Raw genomic sequence first — 21,148 nt, 5'->3', positions numbered from 1 at the left:
ATTCTGGATCGTGGTGAAATTCTGAGTCGATCTGAGCATGTCCATCCGTCCGTCTGTTGAAATCACGATAACTTCCGAACGAAACAAGCTATCGACTTGAAACTTGACACAAGTATTTGTTAATGATGTAGGTCGGATGGTATTGCAAATGGGCCATATCGGTCCACTTTTACGTATAGCCCCCATATAAACGGACCCCAAAATTTGGCTTTCAGAGCCTATAAGAGAAGCATATTTCATCCGATCTGGCTAAAATGTGGTACATGGTGTTAGTATATGGTCTCTAATACCCATGCACAAATTGGTCCATATCGATCAATAATTATATATAGGCCCCATACAAACCGATCCCCCGATTTGGCTTGTTGAGCCTCAAAGAGAAGCAAATGAAATTTGGCACATGGTGTTGTTATATGGTCCTTAACAATCTTGCAAAAATTGGTCCACATCGGTCCATAATTATATTTAGCCTCCATATAAACCGATTCCCAGATTTGGTTTGCGGATCCTCTAAGAGAAGCAAATTTCATCCGATCCGACTGAAATTTGGTACATGGTGTTGGTATATGGTCTCTAACAACCATGCAAAAATTGGTCCATATCGGTCCATAATTATATATAGCCCTATATAAACCGATCCCCAGATTTGAACTTCGGAGCCTCTTACAGGAGCAAAATTCATCCGATCCGGTTGAAATTTGGTACGTGGTGTTAGTAAAGGGTGATTTGTTAAGAGCTTGATAACTTTTTTTTTAAAAAAGACGCATAAAATTTGCAAAATCTCATCGGTTCTTTATTTGAAACGTTAGATTGGTCCATGACATTTACTTTTTGAAGATAATTTCATTTAAATGTTGACCGCGGCTGCGTCTTAGGTGGTCCATTCGGAAAGTCCAATTTTGGGCAACTTTTTCGCGCATTTCGGCCGGAATAGCCCGAATTTCTTCGGAAATGTTGTCTTCCAAAGCTGGAATAGTTGCTGGCTTATTTCTGTAGACTTTAGACTTGACGTAGCCCCACAAAAAATAGTCTAAAGGCGTCAAATCCCATGATCTTGGTGGCCAACTTACCGGTCCATTTCTTGAGATGAATTGTTCTCCGAAGTTTTCCCTCAAAATGGCCATAGAATCGCGAGCTGTGTGGCATGTAGCGCCATCTTGTTGAAACCACATGTCAACCAAGTTCAGTTCTTCCATTTTTGGCAACAAAAAGTTTGTTAGCATCGAACGATAGCGATCGCCATTCACCGTAACGTTGCGTCCAACAGCATCTTTGAAAAAATACGGTCCAATGATTCCACCAGCGTACAAACCACACCAAACAGTGCATTTTTCGGGATGCATGGGCAGTTCTTGAACGGCTTCTGGTTGCTCTTCACTCCAAATGCGGCAATTTTGCTTATTTACGTAGCCATTCAACCAGAAATGAGCCTCATCGCTGAACAAAATTTGTCGATAAAAAAGCGGATTTTCTGCCAACTTTTCTAGGGCCCATTCACTGAAAATTCGACGTTGTGGCAGATCGTAAGTCTATTCATGATGAAATGTCAAAGCATACTGAGCATCTTTCTCTTTGACACCATGTCTGAAATCCCACGTGATCTGTCAAATACTAATGCATGAAAATCCTAACCTCAAAAGAATCACCCTTTATATGGTCTCTAACAACCATGTAAAAATTGGTCCATATTGGTCCATAATTATATTTAGCCTCCATATAAACCGATTCCCAGATTTGGTTTGCGGATCCTCTAAGAGAAGCAAATTTCATCCGATTCGGCTGAAATTTGGTACATGGTATTAGTATATAGTCTCTAACAACCATTCAAAAATTTGTCCATATCAGTCCATAATTATATAGAGCCCCCATATAAACCGATCCCCAGATTTGAACACCGGAGCCTCTTGTAGGAGCAAAATTCATCCGATCCGGTTCAAATTTGCAACGTGGTGTTAGTATATGGCCGCTAATAACCATACCAAAATTGGTCCATATCGGTCTATAGTTATATATAGCCGATCCCCAATCACGCATAATCATGGTTGCCACTCGAGCTAAAAATAATCAAAATTTTATTTCTATAGAAAATTTTGTCAACATTTTATTTCTATAGAAAATTTTGTCAACATTTTATTCCTATAGAAAATTTTGGCAAAATTTTATTTCTATAGAAAATGTTGTCAAAAATTTAATTCTATAGAGAATGTTGTCAAAATTTTAAATCTTTTGAAAATTTTGTCAAAATGTTATTTCTATAGAAAATTTTGTTAAAATCGTATTTCTATAAAAAATTATGTCCAAATTTTACTTCTATATAAAATGTTGTCAAAATTTTATTTCTATACACCCTCACAAAAAATCGCTTCTGTAACATATACTCCCAAACATATTTTGCTTCAAGCATATACATTTTTGGGTATTGCCCAAACAGTTATATGTTTGATCTCTTCCAATATATAATATGTTTGAAAGCATATTGGTCTAAACAATATATGTTTGGGTAGTTCCAAACATTTTGTATTTTTGCATCCAAATTCAATAATGTTGTCTTCCAAAAAACAATATGTTATTATGTGAACATATAATATGTTTGGAAGCATTTTGCACCCAAAAATATTATATGCTTAAAAAAATTCTCCCAAACAATATTGTGCTCAAAATTTTATTTATTTATTTATATATTTACAATCATAATGAATTATGAAAATAAACAGGTAATATAGGTGCTAACAACATAGGTTTTCGACCTGAATGCTCAAAATTTTGTTTCTGCCTAATTGTATATTCCCCCACATCTTTCTCACTTCCACGAGATTTTTTAGTTCTTAGCACCTTTTTCTGTAATACAAACATTGTAGAAGAAATTATTCAATTTTATGATTTTTTTTATTTTAATTTTACCTTTTGCCGGACGGGGATTCGAACAGCGGACCACACAGTTTGTAAGGATCAAAGAAGTAGCTGATCAATTGCCCAAAGAAAAATAAAATGTTAATTTTGTAATAACAAGCAACAACCACCAACTTAATTCAATATCGCTCCCTGTTAAATAGCGCTCCAAGCTACTAAACACATATATGTTTATAGGCTATTTCTAAATTAATATATGTTTGCATCCAAGCATATTATATTTACAAACATTTTATGTCCCAAACATAATATGTTCTAACATATTAACATATATTTCCCAAACATGTTATGCTAGTTTATGAACATTATATGCTTGCACTCAAAAATATTGTGTTTAAAAATTTGTGTTCCAAACATATAATGTTTATAGCCAAACATATGAAAAACAGTCTTTTTCATCCGTGTAGAAAATGTCGTCAAACTTAATTATATACGTATTTAATCGGCCTTTTTAAGTTTAATATATACCACGTATGGACTACGTGGTATATATTACGGTATTAGGAAGTTTTAAGATACCTTGCCATCGGCAAGTGTTACCGCAACCCAAGTAATTCGATTGTGGATGGCTGTCTTCAGTAGAAGTTTCTACGCAATCCATGGTGGAGGGTACATAAGCTTCGGCCTGGCCGAACTTACGCCCGTATATACTTGTTTTTTTTTTTTTTTACTTTTTTATTGATTTTCTATTCTTTTTTGCGAGATTTAATTGTCTAAAACTTCACTGAAAAAACAGTGAACCCACCAGGAAAGATAACTTTCGATTAATTTTAGAAAATTTGGAACTTTTTTAGAAAATTTTAACTAAACGATATTACAAGCGCTGGCATCACTCTGATATGGCAAAAATAAGTAAATATTTTTCGACAAATTCAAGAAAATTTATTAGACATAACTAAATTTTTTCAGTAGTTAAAGAAAATTTTGTAGTTTTAAGAGAAATCTTGGAGTTCAAAATTGCAAGAATGTCTTTAGTGACATACGAAGTTCATGATGGACAAATTTTTGGTAAAATTTACAAATTTAAAGAAATGATGAACTATTTTGTAAGAAATACGAAATTAGGAAATCTTTATGCTTTATTTGTGTATAACTTTTTCCCGTTTTTTAGTTCATTTAACTAATATACGCAAAAAATTATTTGACCAAAATAAACTTTTTCCAAACATAATGATTTTATGAACTAATATAAAGTTAATATGGCTTTAGTGAAATAGAGAGTTCACTTTTTTTTGAGTGTTAAAACGGCCTAATTCCCTACTTTCTAAGACTTGTCCAAAAGGATTGCAATGGAAGTGAAACAAATCGATAGGTAATCCCGGCATGCGCTTTTAAAGAAATGTTTGTGGACTTGTCCAAAAGAACTGCATCGGCAGTGGAAAAAACTTGATGGGACGGAAATGCGCTTTAAAAGAAATGTTTGTGGAACAACATCCAATTTTTTGCTGGGGATTAATAACTATAACGTTTAAAACTCTATGATGAATTAATATAGAAAACTGCAAGTTTAATTAGAACAAACAAATTAAGTTACTAGTAAACGTTCATGATTGCGTATCGACTTACATATTTTGTGTATAAATAAATATTTAGGGTTTAATATTGAAATAAATTACAAATATATGTTGTTTATTGGTATTTTGAGATTGTACCTGTTAGCCTATAAAGAACAGATACACGATATTTGTTTTTATGAATAGTTCCTTATTTTGTATGCAAGAATCGAAAATCATTTGCATGTATGTTTATTTAATATTACGTTTTGACTATCACAAAAAAATCTGATTCAATCACGAAATTAATTGATACTATCATTTCTGTGATTGAAGACATTTCAATTAAAAAATTAATAGGGTCAATTAATTTCGTGATTGAATCAGATTTTTTTGTGATAGTCAAAACGTAATATTAAATAAACATACATGCAAATGATTTTCGATTCTTGCATACAAAATAAGGAACTATTCATAAAAACAAATATCGTGTATCTGTTCTTTATAGGCTAACAGGTACAATCTCAAAATACCAATAAACAACATATATTTGTAATTTATTTCAATATTAAACACTAAATAATTATTTATATACAAAATATGTAAGTCGATTATTGTTCCAATTAAAAAAATAATTGATACTATTAATTTTTCTTCCAATAAAAAAATCGTTGAATCAATTAAATTTTTAATTGATTTTGTTTTTTTTTTTTTTTTTTTAACTCAATTACGACTTTAAATGGAAAAATGTTCGTGAAAATTTTTCGTGTGCAGGCACGAAATCTCGCTATTTAGAACTGAAATCTTCCAATTGTTCAGGCAGGCAAAATATCCAGATTTCTTTGATTTGCGGTTTACCAGCTAGTTTTTGTTTACAAATTAAAAAAGCAAACGTTGGGACACTTTTTAGTTTACACTGAGAATAATAATTTTAACATAAAATTTACGATCGAACTTTTGGTTTCTTTTGTATCTAAGTTAATATTCGAGCAAACAATTAAGTTCCATTCGTTATTAGCAAAAAAAAAAAGACTTTTCCAAATATGTGAAAACATCAAATAAAGAAATTAAACAAGTAAGGAAAGTCTAAAGTCGGGCGGGGCCGACTATATTATACCCTGCACCACTTTGTAGATCCAAAATTTCGATACCATATCACATCCGTCAAATGTGTTGGGGGCTATATATAAAGGTTTGTCCCAAATACACACATTTAAATATCACTCGATCTGGACAGAATTTGAAAGACTTCTACAAAATCTACAGACTCAAAATTTAAGTCGGCTAATGCACTAGGGTGGAACACAATGTTAGTAAAAAAATATGGGAAACATTTAAATGTGAAGCAATTTTAAGGAAACTTCGCAAAAGTTTGTTTATGATTTATCACTCGATATACATGTATTAGAAGTTTAGGAAAATTAGAGTCATTTTTACAACTTTTCGACTAAACAGTGGCGATTTTACAAGGAAAATGTTGGTATTCTGAACCGAATTCAACCAAATTTGGCACGCATAGTTACAATGCTAATTCTACTCTCTGTGCAAAATTTTCACTAAATCGCAGCAAAAAATTGGCCTCTGTGGTCATATGAGTGTAAATCGGGCGAAAGCTATATATGGGAGCTATATCTAAATCTGAACCGATTTCAACCAAATTTGGCACGCGTAGCCACAATGCTAATTCTACTCCCTGTGCAAAATTTGAACTAAATCGGAGCTAAAGATTGGCCTCTGTGGTCATATGAGTGTAAATCGGGCGAACGATATATATGGGAGCTATATCTAAATCTGAACCGATTTCAATGAAATTTGGCTCACTTGATTATAGTACTAATTGTTCTTCTTGTGCAAAATTTTAAGCCAATTAGGGTAAAACTCTGGCTTCTGGGGCCATATAAGTCCATATCGGGCGAAAGATATATACGGGAGCTATATCTAAATCTGAACCGATTTCAATGAAATTTGGCTCACTTGACTATAGTACTAATTGTTCTTCTTGTGCAAAATTTTAAGCCAATTAGGGTAAAACTCTGGCTTCTGGGGCCATATAAGTCCATATCGGGCGAAATATATATATGGGAGCTATATCTAAATCTGAACCGATTTCTTCCAAAATCAATAGGGATCTATTCTAAGCCAAAACACATACTTGTGCCAAATTTGAAGTCGATTGGACTAAAACTGCGACCTAGACTTTGATTACAAAATGTGTTCACGGACAGACGGACATGGCTATATCGACTCAGGAGCCCACCCTGACCATTTTTGCCAAAGACACCATGTGTCTATCTCGTCTCCTTCTGGGTGTTGCAAACATATGCACTAGCTTATAATACCCTGTTCCACAGTGTGGAGCAGGGTATAAAAAGCGAAATTTTAGAACTATATTCACACACGGACGTAAAAGACTGATTTTCATATGTTTCGGTGTAAAAATTATATGTTTGGAACTCAAATTTTTATCACATTATTTTTAAGTGTAAGCATATAATGTTCATAAACTAGTAGAACATGTTTGGGACACATATGTTAATATGTTAGAACATATTATGTTTGGGACATCCCATTTTCTTAAATACAATGTCTCTGGATGCAAACATATAGTCATTTACAAATTTTGTATAAACATATATATTTTTATTTGCATATACAAGTGCATTCCATGACATAACATTTTGACGATAGCTGTGACAAGTTCTGGCACCTTTCATTCTGAGTTGGAATATAGAAAATAAGCAAAGTTTTCACTATTCTTATAAGTAAAAATTATATAGACATATAGAAAACTTTGTGACAGTCAATGATAGAATAACAAAAGCAATTTAGGAATTGTTTTAATTTTGTTCCTTTTTTCTTATATATTTTGTATTCAATGCCCTACGTACAAATGTGCAATTTTCAAATTAACAATTTTAATTCTATTTAATTAATGCTTGAGGCCTTTACAAGCTTTAATATAAATATTCAACGAAGAATAAAATTATTACGCAAAATCAAATACTTAATCAATGGAGACAAAGAAGTAAAAAAATTCCTAAATATTTACGGCCTCAAAGATAATATATAGTTAAAAATGTTTAGTAATTACACAACAACAATCACGAAAGTGTAATTTCACATACGAACGGTATGTGTGGTAGAAATTTGCATTCACGCGCACTCAAAAAAATCGTTTGAAAATGGGCATCGTAAACGTTGTTCTTTTCTTACAGTTTTTTGAATTCCTTCGAAACATAAAAATTTTTACACCAAACAATTTTTTTTATAATAAAAAAAATTTTAAATGTTGTTTGAGTAGAAAGAATATTTTTTTTTTTTGCGTGCAGTGAGTAAAAGTATATACGGCCGCAAGTTCGGCCAGGCCGAATCTTATGTAACATATAAACCCTTATTCCTATTTGTGTTAAGAAATTTTTTCCCAGTCTAAAATTTTCATTTATCAGAAATTTTTAATTTTGAGAATTTTAAGATCCATAAATACTCGTAAATACGGAAATTTCCCGTCGGCCCAGATTTTGTGTATGGAGATAATTACTTGAGAAATCTCCATATATACACAGAAAAAAAAGTGTCTCGTAAATTTAAGAAAATTTTTACAATAATTTATTACAAGAATTTTCCAGAATTTTAGTTCATTTTTCGTATCTTCAACGAAAATTAACTACTCGAAAGGAAATTTTACAAATTCTAAATAGCAATCGTTTAGTTCATGGCCTACAAAATACGATGGAAATTTCCTTAAAAAATTTCTTAACTGGTAGTTAAAAATTCGTTTGTCATGCTATAAAACTACTTGTGAAATGTAAAGTATTTTCTAAATAATAAGTACAATTTACTACAAGATTTTTTTGTATGAGAAAATATTTTTTTACGAGAAATGAACTTGAAAGTGGATAGCAATTTCTTACTGACAATTCCTATAGTTAATAATTGTTGGTAAAAAATTACACAATGAAATATTTTTAGTTCACATGTAATTAAATTTATAGATATTTTCGTCAAAAATGGGAGATAACATTTCATGAAAATTTTGCAAATTTTAAGTTAAACATTTCATCGTTCATAAGCTGGTGTGCCTTTACGAATATTATTCTTAGAGTAAATTGTCCGCAGATGCGATGAACTAATGCATAGTACAGAGATCTTTATCGGCATAGTGGAATGCGATTAATGTAAAGATGATGTTACTTGAGGTTTGTTGTGTATACATGAGTGTGGGGTTGTTTTTATTTTTGTCCATTTAGTGGTTTGTGTGTGTGTGTTTGTTATTCGCGGATGGTTTATTTGGCTGGATGAGGTGTTGTTTTCAATAAAGGCACATGTGTTTTTGTTGTTGTAGGAATGTTTTGGCTTTGCTTGGTTTTGTTTGGCATGCTTCAGTTGTATAGTTGGCGTTGGCGTGGGCTGTTGCATCTTTTAAGTAGGTATGCAACAAGGGAATATAAAGGCATGGAATATTTTGGATTTTTGAGACATATATTGGTGTTTGTTTATTAAACCTTTTAAATCAAAATTATTAATATTTTATCGGTAGTTTAGAAAAAAGTTATTAAGAATATTTAGGAAAATATGTTGAAATTGGAAGTGTATTGAAATTTTTATTATTCTATTTAAAAAAAAATAATATTCAATTCCAGATGAATTTGGAAAATGTTTGTTATATCTCAGCGTATAGTTTATTCATAAATTGGTAAGTATTTTTTAATATGACTTTCTTTTAAAAGGAATATTTTTTATGTATATTATTATTTGTTAATTATTATTATTTTTTTTTTTTTTGAAAACCAGTTTAATGTTTTCTTTGTTGTAAAAACAATATTTAATTTCAGAGCAACTCCAGATGGATTCGAACAAATTTAAAAAATAGAGAATTGGTAAGTTTTCTTTTAAAAATTGGCTTTCTTTCAACTAGAATATTTACGTTTTTATGACCTTTTTATAATCAAAATTACAGGTTTTTAATGCCTTATTTTAGTATTTCTTTAATCAAATTTTTTGGAAACCAATGTAATATTTTTAATGTAAAAACAAATATTTAATTTCAGAATAACCCCTTAAACATTTGGACAAATTGTTAGTACTCCTTTGCCTGTAATTTAATAGTGAATTGGTAAGGATTCTTTAACTTTCTTTTAGCCCTGTACAGTCATCCTTATTTTTTGTACATTAACGTCAGACTTTGTCATTTTGACTACGGCTCATTTCAAGACGCTAAAATTTTCATCGTGAGCGAAAAAGTGAACCAAACTTGAGTTTATTTTCTTATTCAATTTGGTTTTAAGTAGTATAAAACAAAAATTCATAAAACGGTCGAATTAGTATAACTTAAATTCACCATTTCCCAATAGACTAAAATGCATTTTAAATCGAAAATTAAATTACGTGTCGTCATTTTGACGAATGATGACTGTCTAGGGTTATCAAGAATATTTGGTTTTTAATGCATATTATTATTTTTTTCATTAGATTTTTTGAAAACTTATTTAATAATTTTATTTAATATTTAATTTCAGAGTAACCCAAATAAATTTGGACAACTTTTTATATTTCCCCTCAGCGTACAATTTAATAGAGAATTGGTAAGTTTTATATTAAAACTTTGGCTTTCTTTCAACTAGAATATTTATTTTATTATATCCTTCACTCGATAACAACACAGTTTTATGAGTTTATATAGAATACTTCATTATTTTTCTAATTGTTTCAGGTACACATTTTATGAGATACGTTTTCCAAAGAAAAGTTGAATTCTTTACATCATTTGATAAAATGCCCCAAATATGGTAAGTTACAAGCTAAAATGAAGAATTAAAAATTATATTTCATTACATGGTGTTAATTTTTAACAATTTTCATTTTTGTTTCCATTTTTTCCAGCAAGATATGTGAAAAAACTACCTACGATGAATAAAAAAAGGAAAAGTCAAAATGTCCAAACAGCGGGTTCAAATGAACTACTCTCTGTTCCACGTGGTCATCATTTTTATTCACAAAAAACATTGTATTAAAAACTTTCATCATAAGTTTTTATAATAAAGTACTTTTGCTTAAAGAAATATTTAATTTTAATGTATGAAAATTTTCATAATAGTAAAACGGTTTGTTGTTCCTTTAATTATTTAATTTCTCTGTACAGTGGAATGATTGATTTAAAAATAGTTTAGTCGTCGACATTTTAAAGAGACTGTTAACCAATTTTTATTATCGGGTTTCCCACAAAATAAGCAAGTAAACCAAAATAATTCTGACTTTTTAACTTAGTAGGGGTATATAAATCTTATGGTGTTGTAAAAATGAACTAAACTACAATGTTATAGATGAACTAAAATTTAAGAAAATTATAAACTAGACAAGTTGAAAAAAATCTTAAGGGCTAAATCATGGTCAATATTACTACAGTTTAGTTCATTTTGCAATGGAAAAGGGTTCACTGTTTTTTCAGTGTACCCGATGTCCTTGGAAACTGTAATTTTAAATTAAACCTCTGCCAACGTGCCATCGGAGCCGGTCTTTTAGGAGAAAGTTTGTTTATCAAAGCCACTCGAAATTCATTACATTAAATTAATGGTATCTAATGTCCATAACAGATAGACCATTTATAAATCGATGTTTCACCATTTTACTTCTATAGAAACAATATTCATAACTGTCCATCTATTCCTGTCATCTGTTGTATGGTAGTTCAGCCCGTCCTAAGTTTTTTTTTTTTTTTTTTGCAGTTTATGTTTGTTTTCTATATCCGTCACATTACATTTTTTAACATCTAAACTTTCTATCTGATTAGCCGACATTTTGATTTTTGTGTATTTTTATTTTTTATATAGATTTATTTTCTATAAAATGCCTATTAGATTAATACCAGGATTTTACTTCTTAAACTTCTGGAAGCCTAATTATTTTTTAAATTTTTTGTTTTTATAAATACATATTCTGGAGATTGTTGTTATCCATATTTTCATGTGATCTCTATATAGTCTTGTGTCGTACTTATAATTTATTGGCCTGACATTAAAATGTAGAGTCCTTTACATCCCTAAAATGCTGAGATTTGTCGTCAAATCGTATCAAAATTTAAAATTAGAGTTCTTTTGGACATATAAACACATATGGCAAAATAGAATACTTATATCGGACTATTTTTGGAACACTACACCTTAAAATTACAATTGGAATACTGTTAAAATGATATTTAAGTACACCACCCGGGGTCGAGGCTAATAAGAAATGCTGGAGTCGGAGCCGGAGTCGAGCAAAATTGACTCGACTCCACAGCCCTGCTTCAAAGTTAACATTTTTTTCTTAATTCCAAAAAAAAAACTTTGAACCAAAAATGCTAAATCCTCAAAAAAAGTCTTAGCCTATATTTGAAGCGTTTTTATCTTAAATTTTAAGATTCAACTTTTCAGTTAATTAATGACAATTTCTTTAAATAAAAAATTTGCCTTATTTCAAAGACATTCGACTTTAATAGAGGGACGCAAATTTCCAAAAGCCCACGAAAATAACCCTACACTCAATAACAGGTTGGCTGATAAGTCCCCGGTCTGACACATAGATGGCGTCGCTAGTATTAAATGCATATTATATTTATATAGTACCGACCTTCAAATGATTCGAGTCAAAATTTGACGTCTGTAAGTCAATTAGTTTGTGAGATAGAGCGTCTTTTGTGAAGCAACTTTTGTTATTGTAAAAAAATTTAAAAAAAAGGAATTTCGTGTTTTGATAAAATACTGTTTTCTGAAGGGAAAAATACGGTGGAAGCAAAAACTTGGCATGATAATGAGTTTCCGGACTCTGCCCCAGGGAAATCAACAATAATTGATTGGTATGCAAAATTCAAGCGTGGTGAAATGAGCACGGAGGACGGTGAACGCAGAGGACGCCTGAAAGAGGTGATTACCGACGAAAACATCAAATCAAATCCACAAAATGATTTTGAATGACCGTAAAATGAAGTTGATCGAGATAGCAGCCTTAAAGATATCAAAGGAACGTGTTGGTCATATCATTCATCAATATTTGGATATGCGGAAGCTCTGTGCAAAATGGGTGCCGCGCGAGCTCACATTTGACCAAAAACAACAACGTGCTGATGATTCTGAGCGGTGTTTGCAGCTGTTAACTCGTAATACACCCGAGTTTTTCCGTCGACATGTGACAATGGATGAAACATGGCTCCATCACTACACTCCTGACTCCAATCGACAGGCTGAGTGGACAGCGACCAGTGAACCGTCTCCGAAGCGTGGAAAGACTCAAAAGTCCGCTGGCAAAGTAATGGCCTCTGTTGTTTGGGATGCGCATGGAATAATTTTTATCGATTATCTTGAGAAGGGAAAAACCATGAACAGTAACTATTATATGGCGTTATTAGAGCGTTTGAAGGTCGCAATCGCGGCAAAACGGCCCCATATGAAGAAGAAACAAGTGTTGTTCCACCAAGACAACGCACCGTGCCACAAGTCATTGAGAACGATGGCAAAAATTCATGAATTGCTCTTCGAATGGCTTCTCCTCCCACCGTATTCTCCAGATCTGGCCCCCAGCGACTTTTTCTTGTTCTCAGACCTCAAAAGGATGCTCGCATGGAAAAAATTTGGCTGCAATGAAGAGGTGATCGCCGAAACTGAGCCCTATTTTGAGGCAAAACGAAAGGAGTACTACCAAAATGGTATCAAAAAATTGGAAGGTCGTTATAATCGTTGTATCGTTCTTGAAGGGAACTATGTTGAATAAAAACAAGTATATACGGCCGTAAGTTCGGCCAGGCCGAATCTTATGTACCCCCCACCATGGATTGCGTAGGAACTTCTACTAAAGGCTGTCATCCACAATCGAATTACTTGGGTTGCGATAACACTTGCCGATGGCAAGGTATCTTAAAACTTCCTAACACTGTTTTCTAAATTGTAAGTTAGTCCATAAGGGGTATATATTAAACAAAAAAAAAAGGCCGATTAAATACGTATAATATAATTCAGTTTGACAAAATTTTCTATAGAAATAAAAACTTGACAAAATTTTCTATAGAAATACAATGTTGCCAAAATTTTCTATGGAAGTAAAATGTTGACAAAATTTTCTATAGCAATAAAATTTTGACAAAATTTTCTATAGAAATAAAATGTTGACAAAATTTTCTATAGAAATAAAATGTTGACAAAATGTTCTATAGAAATAAAATGTTGACAAAATTGTCTATAGAACTAAAATGTTGACAAAATTTTCTACAGAAATAAATTTTTTACAAAATTTTCTATAGAAATAAAATTTTGACAAAATTTTCTATGGAAATAAAATGTTGACAAACATTGCTATAGAAATAAACTTTTTACAAAACTTTCTATAGAAATGAAATTTTGAGAAAACTTTCTATAGTAATAAAATTTGACAATTTTTACATGGCTGTTAGAGGCCATATACTAACGAAATGTACCAAATTTCAACCGCATCGGATGACTTTTGCTCCTCCAAGAGGCTCCGGAGGTCAAATCTGGGGATCGGTTTATATGGGAGCTATATATAATTATGGACCGATATGGACCAATTTTTGCATGCTTGTTAGAGACCGTATACTAACATCAGGTACCCAATTTCAAACGGATCGGATGAATTTTTCCCCTCCAAGAGGCTCCGGAGGTCAAATCTGGGGATCGGTTTATATGGGAGCTATATATAATTATGGACCGATATGAACCAATTTTTGCATGCTTGTTAGAGACCGTATACTAACATCAGGTACCCAATGTCAAACGGATCGGATGAATTTTGCCCCTCCAAGAGGCTCCGGAGGTCAAATCTGGGGATCGGTTTATATGGGAGCTATATATAATTATGGACCGATATGGACCAGTTTTTGCATGGTTGTTAGAGACCATATACTAATACCACGTACCAAATTTCAATCGGGTAGGATGAAGTTTGCTCCTCCAAGATGCTCCGGAGGTCAAATCTGGGGATCGGTTTATATGGGAGCTATATATATTTATGGACCGATATGGACCAATTTTTGCATGGTTGTTAGAGACCGTATACTAACATCAGATACCAAATTTCAACCGGATCGGATGAATTTTGCCCCTCCAAGAGGCTCCGGAGGTCAAATCTGGGGATCGGTTTATATGGGAGCTATATATAATTATGGACCGATATGGACCAATTTTTGCATGGTTGTTAGAGACCGTATACTTAGACCACGTACCAAATTTCAACCGGATCGGATGAATTTTGCTGCTCCGGAAGGCTCCGCAAGCCAAATTTGGGGATCGGTTTATATGGGGGCTATACGTAAACGTGGGCCGATATGGCCCATTTTCAATACCATCCGACCTACATCAATAACAACAACTTGTGCCAAGTTTCAAGTCGATAGCTAGTTTCGTTCGGAAGTTAGCGTGATTTCCACAGACGGACGGACAGCCGGACAGACGGACGGACGGACGGACATGCTTAGATCGACTCAGAATTTCACCACGACCCAGAATATATATACTTTATGGGGTCTTAGAGCAATATTTCGATGTGTTACAAACGGAATGACAAAGTTAATATACCCCCATCCTATGGTGGAGGGTATAAAAACGAATTGTGACAAAAAGAAAGTGTTCTTCTTTGTTAGACCGGCTGTTATATCGGTCTATTTTTGGAACACTACACCTTAAAATTACAATTCGAATACTGTTTAAAATGATATTTAAGTACACCACCCGGAGTCGGAGTCGAGGCTAATAAGAAATGCTGGAGACGGAGTCGAGCAAAATTGACTCGACTCCACAGCCCTGCTTCAAAGTTAAAAATTTTTTCTTAATTCCAAAAAAACTTTAAACCAAAAATGCTAAATCCTCAAAATAAGTCTTAACCTATATTTGAAGCGTTTTTATCTTAAATTTTAAGATTTAACTTTTCAATTTCTTTAAATAAAAAATCTGTTTCCGTACTTTAAGGAAAATTTGGCTTATTTCAAAGACATTCGACTTTAATAGAGGGACGTAAATTTCCAAAATCCCACGAAAATATCCCTACACTCAATACATTCGCATAATATTAGTACTAGAACCATTTGCATAATAAAACACGTTTTTGTAACCTTTAACCTAGTACGCATAGAAATAGTTTTTGTTGTCAGGTGATAATTTCCAATTCATTAAATTGATATATTCATGACAATGACTATAATCGCAAATAAATTGTTTACTTATATACCCCATTAACATTATTGCTATTCAACAATAAGTATTGCAATTTAGTCTTTACAAATTCGAAGACAATTTTCATAATTGAAACATTTGAACTGTTTTACGGTATTGCATAATAAATTGTATGATTACACGATGAATTAATCCTCAATGATCCCGAGTATGCGCACATACATAAAGTTTTAATTTTTAACCTGTTAGGTTAGGTGGCAGCCCGATGTATCAGGCTAACTTAGACTATTCAGTCCTCACTCACTTATCACTGAGTGCTTAACATGGAATCGGGCAGCATTCAGTGATAAGTGAGAAGACCACCAATGTGGTATCACAAAGGACTGAATAGTCTAATGAACCTGATACATCGGGCTACCACCTAACCTAACCTAACCTAGCCTAACCATCTTTAACCTGGAAAATGGAACGACCTGGTATTTTGAGGCAAAGTAGAATTATTTTGCCCGAACAACAAAAAAATAGCTTATTTTATTTTATTTTTCATATTTTGAAGGAAAAAAATTGGTGTTAAAAATTATTAATGAAGTTGCGCAGGTGTGTGGTGGGTATAAAACGATAGTGGAGATGAGTGAAGTAATGATGGAATCCCTGAAGAGTATGAGAAGTGGACTGTATCTTTTGTATAGGCCAATTTATTATTTCTCAAAGTAATGAGAAATAATAAATTAAAATCCAAACGAAACCCAAGCGGAAAGTGATGTAAGAAATAAAAAGATGAACAAACTATGTATTTGAATTTACAACAACAAATTTATTGATGATAAAAAAGGGAAAATATAAATGAGAAGAGAAGAGAGGCTCACCTTTATGATGCGGCAGGAAAATTAGCAGTGAACGATAGAAAAGAAACTTAAAATCAGCTAACTTAATGTACTAAAATTTAATATGCCATAATTCACAATAGATTTTAATTCAGAAATTTGATAATTCAAAATATTAATTTATTTATGATTTTAAGGAAATTCATTAACAATAATTCAAAGCATTTTTAAAAATTCAAAATAGTTGACAAACGTGAATTTTGTCCAGAAGTTCAAGAAAGACACAATTTAGGGAAAATTTACGAACGGCAATTTAAGTAAACTTCTCCCATTTTATAAAAATATGAACTGTTTTCAAATTTCGTGAAACAGTGTATTTCATTTATATACAACTTTTTTTTTCAAAAAATCGTGCCTATGCACAAGTGTTTTTCTGATTCATTCACGAGATTAATTTATACAATTAATTTTTTAATTGAAATGTCTTCAATCACGAAAATGATAGCATCAATCACAGTTTTAATTGGGCATAAAAAATATTAGATTAAAAAATTAATTGATTTCATTAACAAATTTCAATAAGTTTTTTAATTGAATCAATTAAAAATTTAATTGATGTTGATGGCAAAACTCATTTATGTTTTTAATTAAAAACGGAACTTTTTTCAATTACTTTCATAGCACACTTAGTGTTTTTAGTTTGATTAATTGACTTAAACAGTTAATTGTATCAATTAATCTATTAATTGAAAACACTTTCAACTTCAATCAACTTTTTAATTCGAAATATTTTGGTGATATTTTTTCTGTGTATGTGCACGCTCACAAAAAATCGCTTCTGTAACATATACTCCCAAACATATTTTGCTTCAAGCATATACATTTTTGGCTATTGCCCAAACATTTATATGTTTGATCTCTTCCAATATATAATATGTTTGAAAGCATATTGGTGTAACCAAAATATGTTTGGGTAGTATGGGTAGTCAATTTCCAAACATTTTGTATTTTTGCATCCAAATTCAATAATGTTGTCTTCCAGAAAACAATATGTTATTATGTGAACATATAATATGTTTGGAAGCATTTTGCACCCAAAAATATTATATGCTTAAAAAAATTCTCCCAAACAATATTGTGCTCAAAATTTTATTTATTTATTTATATATTTACAATCATAATGAATTATGAAAATAAACAGGTAATATAGGTGCTAACAACATAGGTTTTCGACCTGAATACTCAAAATTTTGTTTCTGCCCAATTGTATATTCCCCCACATCTTTCTCACTTCCACGAGATTTTTTAGTTCTTAGCACCTTTTTCTGTAATACAAACATTGTAGAAGAAAATATTCAATTGTATGATTTTTTTTTATTTTAATTTTACCTTTTGCCGGACGGGGATTCGAACAGCGGACCACACAGTTTGTAAGGATCAAAGAAGTAGCTGATCAATTGCCCAAGGAAAAATAAAATGTTAATTTTGTAATAACAAGCAACAACCACCAACTTAATTCAATATCGCTCCCTGTTAAATAGCGCTCCAAGCTACTAAACACATATATGTTTATAGGCTATTTCTAAATTAATATATGTTTGCATCCAAGCATATTATATTTAAAAACATTTTATGTCCCAAACATAATATGTTCTAACATATTAACATATATGTCCCAAACATGTTATGCTAGTTTATGAACATTATATGCTTGCACTCAAAAATATTGTGTTTAAAAATTTGTTTTCCAAACATATAATGTTTATAGCCAAACATATGAAAAACAGTCTTTTTCATCCGTGTGGGTGGATTTATAGCACACTATTATATTTTCGTTTTATGAGATGCAATCACGAAATTAATTGATCCAATTACGTTTTAAAATAATTCTCTAGTAATTTTACAAAAGTTTTTACTTTCTGAGTTTTCGATTATAATTATAGTTGATTTTTATTTACATTTGATCCAAAATTTAATGAATAGTATGAAGGTAATTATTTCCGGATAAAATTTTCAATTATTTTGTTTTGAAAATATATTTTTTTTTTATTAAAATGTTAATGGGTATAATTATTATTTAAATTAAATATGTAAAAAGATTCAATGGTTTTCTTAATTGACTTTGATTTTGATTTAAAAGTTAATTATACCAGTTAACTTTTTTAATTGATTACGTTTTTAACTTCAACCAGCTTTTTAATTGGAAATGCACAAACATGTTAGACTAAAAAGAGCCAAGAAGTTGTTTCGTTTGCACGAACGTGGTCAGTCCAGAAAACAATATGTTATTATGTGAACATATAATATGTTTGGAAGCATTTTGCACCCAAAAATATTATATGCTTAAAAAAATTCTCCCAAACAATATTGTGCTCAAAATTTTATTTATTTATTTATATATTTACAATCATAATGAATTATGAAAATAAACAGGTAATATAGGTGCTAACAACATAGGTTTTCGACCTGAATACTCAAAATTTTGTTTCTGCCCAATTGTATATTCCCCCACATCTTTCTCACTTCCACGAGATTTTTTAGTTCTTAGCACCTTTTTCTGTAATACAAACATTGTAGAAGAAAATATTCAATTGTATGATTTTTTTTTATTTTAATTTTACCTTTTGCCGGACGGGGATTCGAACAGCGGACCACACAGTTTGTAAGGATCAAAGAAGTAGCTGATCAATTGCCCAAGGAAAAATAAAATGTAAATTTTGTAATAACAAGCAACAACCACCAACTTAATTCAATATCGCTCCCTGTTAAATAGCGCTCCAAGCTACTAAACACATATATGTTTATAGGCTATTTCTAAATTAATATATGTTTGCATCCAAGCATATTATATTTAAAAACATTTTATGTCCCAAACATAATATGTTCTAACATATTAACATATATGTCCCAAACATGTTATGCTAGTTTATGAACATTATATGCTTGCACTCAAAAATATTGTGTTTAAAAATTTGTTTTCCAAACATATAATGTTTATAGCCAAACATATGAAAAACAGTCTTTTTCATCCGTGTGGGTGGATTTATAGCACACTATTATATTTTCGTTTTATGAGATGCAATCACGAAATTAATTGATCCAATTACGTTTTAAAATAATTCTCTAGTAATTTTACAAAAGTTTTTACTTTCTGAGTTTTCGATTATAATTATAGTTGATTTTTATTTACATTTGATCCAAAATTTAATGAATAGTATGAAGGTAATTATTTCCGGATAAAATTTTCAATTATTTTGTTTTGAAAATATATTTTTTTTATTTTATTAAAATGTTAATGGGTATAATTATTATTTAAATTAAATATGTAAAAAGATTCAATGGTTTTCTTAATTGACTTTGATTTTGATTAAAAAGTTAATTATACCAGTTAACTTTTTTAATTGATTACGTTTTTAACTTCAACCAGCTTTTTAATTGGAAATGCACAAACATGTTAGACTAAAAAGAGCCAAGAAGTTGTTTCGTTTGCACGAACGTGGTCAGTCCACGAACATGGCATTTAACATAAGATTTGGTAGAGTCAAAATAAATGGCATATAATCGGGAAAATGACCAAAAGTGAGTACAGACAAACATTTCGGGCGCAGACCATGGAGATTCCAACAGGTGTCAGCAAAATCGCACTCAACACACGTCAACCAATAATGACTTAAAAAAGAAGGCCCTCGCTTCACTTCTACCGCAAAATGGTCACCAAAATCACCAGATCTCCACCCCTTGGACAGTTTGGAGAATACGTTTGACACTAAAAATTACACTATTGTGTTCCAAAGATAATAACACCCAAATAACTACTGTTCGACTTCAAAAATGTCACGGAATAATAGCAGATAATGTATATCCAATCTATTATTAGATTAAAGCCTTATCGCGATATTCCAATGTGCAAAAATTCAAAATTATCATTTCAATTTTCATCAATTTGAGATTTTTTTTATATAATTTTAAAAATCAGCTAATTGCAAATATTTTGTTGACAGTCAATAGAAAATTTACAAAATTTGCAATGTTTATTTAACACCAGCAAGCCTTTATTTGTACTTTAACAACAATGGAAACAAGTTAAATGAAATTTACACATCAATATAATGAATAAGCACGCTCGTTTAGAAAATTAACATATATAATATATTCCTTTCATCTTTCTAAGAAATACTGAGTGGTCATCACTGTGCATCAGAAGACAAGAAACATTTTTATAACAAACAGAATAAATAACAAGTATATACAGCAGTAAGTTCGGCCAGGCCTAACCTTAAATACACACCACCGTGAATCAAATATAATAAAGGGTGATTTGTTAAGAGCTTGATAACCTTTTTTTAAAAAAAACGCATAAAATTTGCAAAATCTCATCGGTTCTTTATTTGAAACGTTAGATTGGTCCATGACATTTACTTTTTGAAGATAATTTCATTTAAATGTTGACCGCGGCTGCGTCTTAGGTGGTCCATTCGGAAAGTCCAATTTTGGGCAACTTTTTCGAGCATTTCGGCCGGAATAGCCCGAATTTCTTCGGAAATGTTGTCTTCCAAAGCTGGAATAGTTGCTGGCTTATTTCTGTAGACTTTAGACTTGACGTAGCCCCACAAAAAATAGTCTAAAGGCGTCAAATCGCATGATCTTGGTGGCCAACTTACCGGTCCATTTCTTGAGATGAATTGTTCTCCGAAGTTTTCCCTCAAAATGGCCATAGAATCGCGAGCTGTGTGGCATGTAGCGCCATCTTGTTGAAACCACATGTCAA

The 21,148-nt window shown here is 31.5% G+C and overlaps 1 protein-coding gene and 1 long non-coding RNA gene across 3 annotated transcripts in view; one reads left to right on the top strand and one right to left on the bottom strand.

Annotated features, from left to right (window-relative positions):
• Baldspot (elongation of very long chain fatty acids protein baldspot) overlaps positions 1-21,148 on the bottom strand; it is a 91,446-nt gene that overhangs the window by 47,427 nt on the left and 22,871 nt on the right. The gene's annotated exons all lie outside the window — the stretch shown is intronic.
• LOC142233015 (uncharacterized) lies at positions 9,041-10,189 on the top strand. The gene is made up of 5 exons (XR_012721286.1): positions 9,041-9,096; positions 9,236-9,280; positions 9,452-9,516; positions 9,920-9,985; positions 10,114-10,189. It is a non-coding gene; the product is annotated as an uncharacterized LOC142233015 (long non-coding RNA).

Source organism: Haematobia irritans, chromosome 4 (genome assembly GCF_050003625.1).
Source record: "Haematobia irritans isolate KBUSLIRL chromosome 4, ASM5000362v1, whole genome shotgun sequence".
NCBI lineage: Eukaryota > Metazoa > Arthropoda > Insecta > Diptera > Muscidae > Haematobia > Haematobia irritans.
The sequence above is the reverse complement of the archived record's forward strand: the minus strand, read 5'-3'. Positions and strand labels throughout refer to the sequence as shown.